Consider the following 10169-nt stretch of genomic DNA (forward strand, 5'->3'; position numbering starts at 1 on the left):
TCATTGAATAAGTACAGTATATACAAAGCAATCTGGCCAGGAATCGGCTGTGCCATACTTGTGCCACATAAGCGGTAAGTACGGCTATATGGTTAGGGTAATAGCGAAGGGACCAGTTACTGCTACATGACACCATGGGCCCCCGGTGCACATTGGGATCCCCCGAGGAATTTTTGCAAGGGGGTCACTTTGGCTCAGATATGGAGAGACATCCCCTCTCCTTATGTGATTTATGTACAAATGCAGGGGACTTAAAGGTGGCCATACACGTAACGATCCGCTCGCCTGGCGAGGTCGCCAAGTGAGCAGATCTTCTCCCGATATACCGATACCAATATGGGGGGAATTTAGGCTAATTCGGTTGTTTGGCCCTGGGGCCAAACGATCGAATTATAACGACTATTAAGGGCGCAGTCGGTTTGGGGACCACAAATCTGCAAAGCCTATTGTATAACCAGATAGCAAGAAAATAAGGACTGATGCCTGTGTCCATCTTTCCACTGAGAAAAAATGTTAGAGAAAAAGAGTGCACCTACTGAAGTCAGTGGGCCAAAGGTTTCTCGAACACAAAGTAAAATCAACTGGGCCGAAACCGAGACTTTCCTTACATAATGTTTTATCCAAGGCAGGGCCCCCAAGCGCAGCAACCCTAACCCCCTCAGGAACAAAGGGAGAATCAAGCAAAACAAAGAACTATTACAGCAGATAAATGGGCCGATGCCTCTACTAACTATTAAACAGGAACACTTGAGAACAGGAGAATAACTCTATTAAACTGTATCAGTGCAGCAAATCCCACATTTTTGGATTTAGTATGACTTAAGGTGGTCATACATGTAACGATCCGCTCGCCTGGCAAGGTCACCAAGCGAGCGGATCTTCTCCTGATATCTAGGGGTGGGCAATATCGTGGGAATTTAGGCTAATTCGGTTGCTTGGCACTGGGGCCAAACGATCGAATTATAATGACTGTTAAGGGTGCAGTCAGTTCGGGGACCGCATCAACGAGACTATGTGGTCCCTGATCCGACTGAATCATCTAACCTGCCCAATCGATATCTGGCCAATTTCAGGGCAGATATCGGTAGGGCAGGCCCGTCGTTGCTGCCCCTACATGGGCCGATTAGCTGACGAATCGGTCCAAGGTGGCCATACACGGGCCCATTGTAGCTGTCGATATCGGTCCCTTTGCCTACATTTGCCCAATATCACCGCCAAGCGAGCAGATCTTAACGTGTATGGCCACCTTAGGAGCAACACTTGGGTGCAAGGCAGGCTCTGCTGGTTTCACCCTTCAGTATAACATTTTGCTTATCCATAATGTAGCACAAAGCTCTGCACCTTGCTCTAAATGCATCACTGCCTTATCCCAGGCAAGCAATATAGGGGTATAAGGCACTATGATTAAATGTAAATACAAGGAGTAGCAATGGAACTGCACCATCATTTATTGTTCATTTCAGTTCAAACAAATGGGAAATAAAATTACCCAGAAATTGTAATTTGTCAGTATGTGTGCTGGGTTCACAAGCGGGGGGCTATGTGTACAAATATATGTACAATCCCCATAATACAAAGCTGCAGATACTTTATAACCTACTGACAATGGCAATGGAACGCATCAGGGTTTGTGTGGTTAATTTGCTAAGTTACCATGGCAATGACAATAATAGGCGCAGTTATGTCCATCACCTTGCAGCCCAGTTATGTGGGGGGAACAGTGGGAATGTTTGGAAGGTGCTGAGTAGCCTGTCAGCGGCGCATAGGATTCAGGTAACACAACACGTGTGAACGGCACATAGAAAACCCCATTTGCATCATCTCTGTTTCCAAACAAGAAGTTTCCTATGGGAGCGATTGAATGGTGCTGCTCCGCTCCTTGCATTGTGTTTAAGTCACGTCTGTCAAGCCGCCCTACACAAACCTGCCCGCACAATAGCCTTCCCCCTGCGCAGCTGCCACATTCTGCCTTGGGTGCCAGCAAAATGCTTTACACGAAACAGTTGAATGGATTTTCATAAAAGGTCAGGGCTTCAAAACAATTTGTATTATTAAATGCTATTTAATGTCTCTGGGTGGCCTGATGTGTGAGTAAATAACTCCCTGGATGTGTTTGTGCAGCATGGGTGTCAGCAGGCACCGTAGGCAGAAAGGCTTACCACAGGTATGGTACAGGTATGGGATCCGTTATCTGGAAAACCGTTATCCAGAAAGCTCCGAAAATGATTCCCTTTTCTCTGCAATAATTAAACAGTACCTGTACTTGATCCCAACTAAGATATAATTACCCCTTATTGGGGCAGAACAGCCCTATTGGGTTTATTTAATGGTTAAATGATTCCCTTTTCTCTGTAATAATAAAACAGTACCTGTATTTGATCCCAACTAAGATATAATTACCCCTTATTGGGGGCAGAACAGCCCTATTGGGTTTATTTAATGGTTAAATGATTCCCTTTTCTCTGTAATAATAAAACAGTACCTGTACTTGATCCCAACTAAGATATAATTACCCCTTATTGGGGGCAGAACAGCCCTATTGGGTTTATTTAATGGTTAAATGATTCCCTTTTCTCTGTAATAATAAAACAGTACCTGTACTTGATCCCAACTAAGATATAATTACCCCTTATTGGGGGCAGAACAGCCCTATTGGGTTTTGTACCTGCATCAGACCTAAAAGAGTATGGTAAGGATTTATAGGTGAAATCAGGGTTGAATCAGAAAATGTCCCTTATATATATATATATATATACTGTATATTGTTATATTTTAATAGTTCAGAGTATTACAAACAAGTGTGTACAGTATCTGTATTTTAAACTACATGCTATAAAGGAAAGGAAATATATTCTTATATGTACTATAGAAAGTTCTATCTTTACTACTGTTATTTCAGGATAATAGTAAGGACAAACATGATAAAATGAGAAGAATTGCCAGGGTGCCAGATCTAAAGAACCAAAGTTGCTGTTAATAAAGCACCTCGGGACATGGCATCTATTTTTGTCACCAATGAACTACAGATTACATTTTCCCATTTTTCCATTGGGCAGAATTTAATAGGCCTTCTCAAAAAAACAAACTACTGTACTATGCTTCTACAATGGTGGGATTTCTCCATTATTGTCTCCAGTGGATTCTGGGAAAGATCTCGGGGTCACAGGGGATCCCGTTTTGTATTCAAAAAATCAAAAGGACGTTTTGGTAAAAATAGTTACTGCTGCTACAGAGCTCCATGTGGCTTCTAGAAGAAGAACTAAATGCTGCTCCAGATACAGCCGGGAAGAAAAAGAGGGAGAAACTACAAATGAAATAGAAAATAGAGAAGGGCGGAACCAAAATGTTCAGATAAGCGATTGTGCAAAGCCTATTGTATAAAAAATGATAGAGAAAAAGAGTGCACCTACTGAAGTCAGTGGGTTTCTCGAACGCAGAGTAAAATCAACTGGGCCAAAACCGAGACTTTCCTTACATAATGTTTTATCGAAGGCAGGGCCCCCAAGCGCAGCTACCCTAACCCCCTCAGGAACAAAGGGAGAATCAAGCAAAACAAAGAACTATTACAGCAGATAAATGGGCCGATGCCTCTGCTAACTACTAAACAGGAACAATTGAGAACAGGGGAATAACTCTAATAAACTGTATCAGTGCAGCAAATCCCACATTGTGGATTCAGTTGAATATGGAATCTTCCAAAAAAACACTGCGATGAATCCAGAAATTTAATTGATAAATGTATTTGAACAAAACTGAAGATGAAAATGATGATGAAGATGATTTAAGTGGCTAATTGCTCTACAGCCGTACCACCCTGTACATGGTTGCTCCTTCCTTCTAACACCACCGATTATCTGTAATTCCCCTGGGCCAATAGGAACAGTGTAGGTGGTGAGCCCAGCAGCTGTGGCTCCAACTAGGAGTGAAGGGGGCAGCACCCTAGCGGTACCTCGCCAGTCAGGGACCAGTGTATCGGGAGCTAGGACTAGATAGATATTGTGGCCACATAGAAGGCACCCATTATGCAAACTATCTCCTGTGCCAGATACCTCTTGAGCCATCTGACCTGTAGAGGCAGGAAGCAGCCTGGAAATCCCTGTACATTTTAATGATATTATTATTATTTGAACTTTTGTAAAGGACTGCAACTGGGAATATGTGCAAGTGACTGTGAATAGAGCTGTCTGCAGGATCGTAGGGACATCCAGTCTCCAATACCCTGTATTGGCCTTTACTTCAAAAGGGAGCAGATTTTGACTTCATTCTGACCATCGGGGAAATCACTATTCACTAGTGATGAGCGAATCTGTTCCGTTTCGTCAAAAATTTGCGAATATTTCAAAAGATCCGCGAAAAATTCACGAAACGGCGAAAATGTCATGCAGCAAAAAAAATTGGCGCCCGCGACTATATTTTGTCGCGCAGCTATTATTTTGTCGCCCGCGGCTATTATTTAGTCGCACAGCTATTCTTTTGTCACCCGCGGCTTTAATTTAGTCGCACGGCTATTCTTTTGTCGCCCGCTGCTATTATTTAGTCGCATGGCTATTATTTTGTCGCCCGCGGCTATAATTTAGTCGCACGGCTATTCTTTTGTCACCCGCAGCAGTTATTTTGTCGCACGGCTATTCTTTTGTCGCCCGCGGCTATTATTTTGTCTCACGGCTATTCTTTTGTCGCCCGCGGCTATTATTTAGTCACTCGGCTATTCTTTTGTCGCCTGCGGCTATTATTTAGTCGCACGGCTATTCTTTTGTCACCCGCGGCTATTATTTAGTCGCACGGCTATTCTTTTGTCGCTCCCGGGGCTATTATTTTGTCACTCGGCTATTCTTTTGTCGCCTGCGGCTATTATTTAGTCGCACGGCTATTCTTTTGTCGCCCGCGGCTATTATTTAGTCGCACGGCTATTCTTTTGTCGCCCGCGGCTATTATTTTGTCACATGGCTATTATTTAGTCACACGGCTATTCTTTTGTCACCCGCGGCTATTATTTTGTCGCATGGCTATTATTTTGTCGCGCGGCTATTCTTTTGACGCCTGCGACTATTCTTTTTTGACGCCGACGACAATTTTTGGACGTGCCGCAAATTTTTCTGCTGCAAATTTTTTCATCCGTTTCGCGAAACAATCCGCCCAATGGCGAAACGCGGAAATTCGCTGTGAATCCATGCCTGGCGAAACATTTCGCCCATCACTACTATTCACACAATAATTTTAGATTGTTCTTGTATCTGGCAGAGGAACCGCTGAAAGATGTAATGTCTTTTATTCCAGCTAAGTAAGTCATCACACCTTTCTGGATAGTGGCAGATTTCTGCACCGGGGCACTTTCTATTAAATGGGACTCCTGCGCCACAGCGCTACCCCACCCCGCCGGCCATAATCAGCTGCTGCTGAGTGACGTTCAGAACTGGGCACAACGTGTCACCACTTTTAATTGTTGGCAGGACCTGAGCATATTCCAGACTAAAAGGCTTCTCGTTGACTGATTTTTATTTATGCATTACATTTAATATTATCTTTCATTGCTAAATGTCAATCAAGTTGTCCTGCTCTTATACCCAGACCCAGGAGTAAATCAAGTTTGAGTAATGCAAAAAAACAAGGTGCAAAGTTTGCTGCTAATCTAGTCACCGATAGCAACCAATCAGCGGGGAAAATGTACCGGTCACCTGTTAAAAAGCAAACATCCTATTGGTTGATATTGGTTAATGCACCTGGCATAATGTGTTTGATCACATATGGTGCAAAGTCGGCAGGGCTAAAATCCAGTGTATAATGTCAGTATAAAAACAGATATATGGCTTTGCTAATAAAATGGAAAGGGCTGAGGCAGAAAGAACATAAAAATAACTATAGAGACACAACTAACAGTTGGTGAGTTTTGTGGTTAAGAGGGTCACTGGCCTCAGCCATTATACACATGTATTATCCTACATAATGCCTTTTATTCCCTAATATTGTCTTTTTTATCTATTTATCTTCTATTCTAAAAATGCAACTTTTAGTATGTTATAGAATGTCCTATTCCTAACAACTTTGCACTTGGTCTTCATTATTTATTCTCTATAGTTTTTTGAGTTATTTGCCTTCCTTTTTTGCATCTTTCCAGCCTTCAAATGGGGGTCACTGACCCCGGCAGCAAACAAACAATCCCTCTGTGAGGCTCCAGTTTTATTGTTATTGTTACTTTTCATAACTTATCTTTCTATTCAGCCTGCCTCCTTTACTTATTGCAGTCTCTTATTCAAACCACTCCCTGGTTGCTAGGAATGATAAAAACATAGCAACTGGATTGCTGCTAAAACACCAAAATGGAGAGCTGCTGAACAAAAAGCTAAATAACTGAAAAAACTATAAGAAATAAAACATGAAGACCAATTGCAAACTGTCTCAGAATATCCAGCTGCATCATACTAAAATGTAACTGAAGCTTTGAATTTAACTTTAGAGAGTCATTGCTTTATGCAAGATGGCGTCCAATCGGCCGCACAGTTCCCGTGTCCCCCCCCGGCACTGAAACAGTCCCCTCACAGTGAGTCAGCCCAAGGAAACAACATCTTTCCTCCCTTTGTCCGAAGCATTTCAACTTGTGTTATTTCAGACTCATTCTCAGGGCCAGGAAGGCTGCGCTTTCACCTTAGATAAGTCTCTGGTTAGATTTTCTCTTTGGCCGAGCTGAAAGCGCGCCTCACCGGAGCATAACATTCGTGGGAGCTCGGATTATGAGACGCTCTTTGCTGGACAGTGGCAACTCCCTGGGCTCCTCACTGCTAATCAGCGTTTGGCTTTATGGGGGGAAATGCTTTGAGATCATGTGACAGGGGGAATGGTTGCTGCAGTAGGTGGCCGGTCCCTTCCCTCTTAGTACAATGGGCATTTGATTTAATGTCCAAAACATTCAGCTGCTTGTTTGTTAGAGGTTCCCTGCTGCCAAAGCACAAACACCCACATCTCCCAGCTCTGCTAACACATTCTCATTAACCCTGCCAACCGGGTCCGGACTGGGATTCAAAATAGGCCCTGGTCATTTCAAGCACTCAGGGTCCAAACAGCCCCCCTGGCATTCCCAGTACCCAGAGGCACAAACAGCCCCCCCCCAGCCCAATAAATAGTGACTGTCTGTGGCACCTTACAGCCCCCCTGGCATTCCCAGTACCCAGAGGCCCAAACAGCCCCCCCAGCCCAATAAATAGTTACTGTCTGTGGCATCTTACAGCCCCCCTGGCATTCCCAGTACCCAGAGGCACAAACAGCCCCCCCCCCAGCCCAATAAATAGTGACTGTCTGTGGCACCTTCCAGCCCCCCTGGCATTCCCAGTACCCAGAGGCCCAAACAGCCCCCCCCCCAGCCTAATAAATAGTGACTGTCTGTGGCACCTTACAGCCCCCCTGGCATTCCCAGTACCCAGAGGCCCAAACAGCCCCCCCCAGCCTAATAAATAGTGACTGTCTGTGCCACCTTACAGCCCCCCTGGCATTCCCAGTACCCAGAGGCACAAACAGCCCCCCCCCCCAGCCTAATAAATAGTGACTGTCTGTGCCACCTTACCGCCCCCCTGGCATTCCCAGTACCCAGAGGCCCAAACAGCCCCCCCCAGCCTAATAAATAGTGACTGTCTGTGGCACCTTACAGCCCCTCTGGCATTCCCAGTACCCAGAGGCCCAAACAGCCCCCCCCCCAGCCTAATAAATAGTGAGTGTCTGTGGCACCTTACAGCCCCCCTGGCATTCCCAGTACCCAGAGGCCCAAACAGCCCCCCCCCCAGCCTAATAAATAGTGAGTGTCTGTGGCACCTTACAGCCCCCCTGGCATTCCCAGTACCCAGAGGCCCAAACAGCCCCCCCCCCAGCCTAATAAATAGTGAGTGTCTGTGGCACCTTACAGCCCCTCTGGCATTCCCAGTACCCAGAGACACAAACAGGCCCGGATTTGTGGCGAGGCCACAAAGGCCCGGGCCTAGGGCGGCAAATACACAGGGGCGGCATGCCGCCCCGCCGTAAGCAAATGTTAACATTTTGCTCCCATACGGAGCAATGGGGACATCTCCCCACTGCTCCGTATGGGAGTTCTAAGTTAGGCGCTTGCGCATGCGCATGCGCATTAGCGATAGAGGTTGTTCGCGCATGCGCAAGTTAGGCGCATGCGCATTCGCGTTTACGCGGCGGGGGTGGGGGGGCGCCGAATGGGGGCGGCCTTGGGGCGCCCCAAGTAGAAATCCGGCCCTGGACACAAACAGCCGCCCAGCCCAATAAATAGTGACTGTCTGTGGCACCTTACAGCCCCCCTGGCATTCCCAGTACCCAGAGGCACAAACAGCCCCCCCAGCCCAATAAATAGTGACTGTCTGTGGCACCTTACAGCCCCCCTGGCATTCCCAGTACCCAGAGGCACAAACAGCCCCCCAGCCCAATAAATAGTGACTGTCTATGGAATCTTACAGCCCCCCTGGCATTCCCAGTACCCAGAGGCACAAACAGCCCCCCCCAGCCCAATAAATAGTGACTGTCTATGGAATCTTACAGCCCCCTGGCATTCCCAGTACCCAGAGGCACAAACAGCCCCCCCAGCCCAATAAATAGTGACTGTCTGTGGCATCTTACAGCCCCCCTGGCATTCCCAGTACCCAGAGGCACAAACAGCCCCCCCAGCCCAATAAATAGTGACTGTCTGTGGCACCTTACAGCCCCCCTGGCATTCCCAGTACCCAGGTACTGTTTTATTATTACAGAGAAAAGGGAATCATTTAACCATTAAATAAACCCAATAGGGCTGTTCTGCCCCCAATAAGGGGTAATTATATCTTAGTTGGGATCAAGTACAGGTACTGTTTTATTATTACAGAGAAAAGGGAATCATTTAACCATGAAATAAACCCAATAGGGCTGTTCTGCCCCCAATAAGGGGTAATTATATCTTAGTTGGGATCAAGTACAGGTACTGTTTTATTATTACAGAGAAAAGGGAATCATTTAACCATTAAATAAACCCAATAGGACTGTTCTGCCCCCAATAAGGGGTAATTATATCTTAGTTGGGATCAAGTACAGGTACTGTTTTATTATACAGAGAAAAGGGAATCATTTAACCATGAAATAAACCCAATAGGGCTGTTCTGCCCCCAATAAGGGGTAATTATATCTTAGTTGGGATCAAGTACAGGTACTGTTTTATTATACAGAGAAAAGGGAATCATTTAACCATTAAATAAACCCAATAGGGCTGTTCTGCCCCCAATAAGGGGTAATTATATCTTAGTTGGGATCAAGTACAGGTACTGTTTTATTATACAGAGAAAAGGGAATCATTTAACCATTAAATAAACCCAATAGGGCTGTTCTGCCCCAATAAGGGGTAATTATATCTTAGTTGGGATCAAGTACAGGTACTGTTTTATTATTACAGAGAAAAGGGAATCATTTAACCATGAAATAAACCCAATAGGGCTGTTCTGCCCCCAATAAGGGGTAATTATATCTTAGTTGGGATCAAGTACAGGTACTGTTTTATTATTACAGAGAAAAGGGAATCATTTAACCATGAAATAAACCCAATAGGACTGTTCTGCCCCCAATAAGGGGTAATTATATCTTAGTTGGGATCAAGTACAGGTACTGTTTTATTATTACAGAGAAAAGGGAATCATTTAACCATGAAATAAACCCAATAGGATTGTTATGTGTATATAGTTACTCTGGGTACTGTGTATCCTGAGTACAGGGCTTCTCCTCCAGTCTTATGACTGTGTGAGAGCGAGGGATTGGGTGAGTGCTACAGGTTTTACCTATTTATATGTTGAGTTTAAGTGTACATATGGTCTTGACAATGGTCTTAGAAGGAGACCGAAACGTTTGCCTGATACATTTTTAAAATGACTTAAATAAAGAATCTTGATTTTTATTTTTAAAGGTTCCTGGAGCGCACCTGTTTTTTCCTGATTTTATATATGTATATATTAATTACTGCTGCCAGAATTCTCCTCCTCTCACCCAGGAGAGTTCAGGCCCTTCCTATTAACAAAGAATATCTTACAAATTTCTTCTCTTAACCTTCAAAGCCCTCCATTCCTCTGCCCCTAACTACATCTCGTCCCTGGTGTCTCCGTACGTTCCTGGCCGACTCCTTCGTTCCTCGCAGAGCAATCGCTTGGTTGCCCCCCCACTAA

Source organism: Xenopus tropicalis, chromosome 2, assembly GCF_000004195.4.
Source record: "Xenopus tropicalis strain Nigerian chromosome 2, UCB_Xtro_10.0, whole genome shotgun sequence".
Taxonomy (NCBI): domain Eukaryota; kingdom Metazoa; phylum Chordata; class Amphibia; order Anura; family Pipidae; genus Xenopus; species Xenopus tropicalis.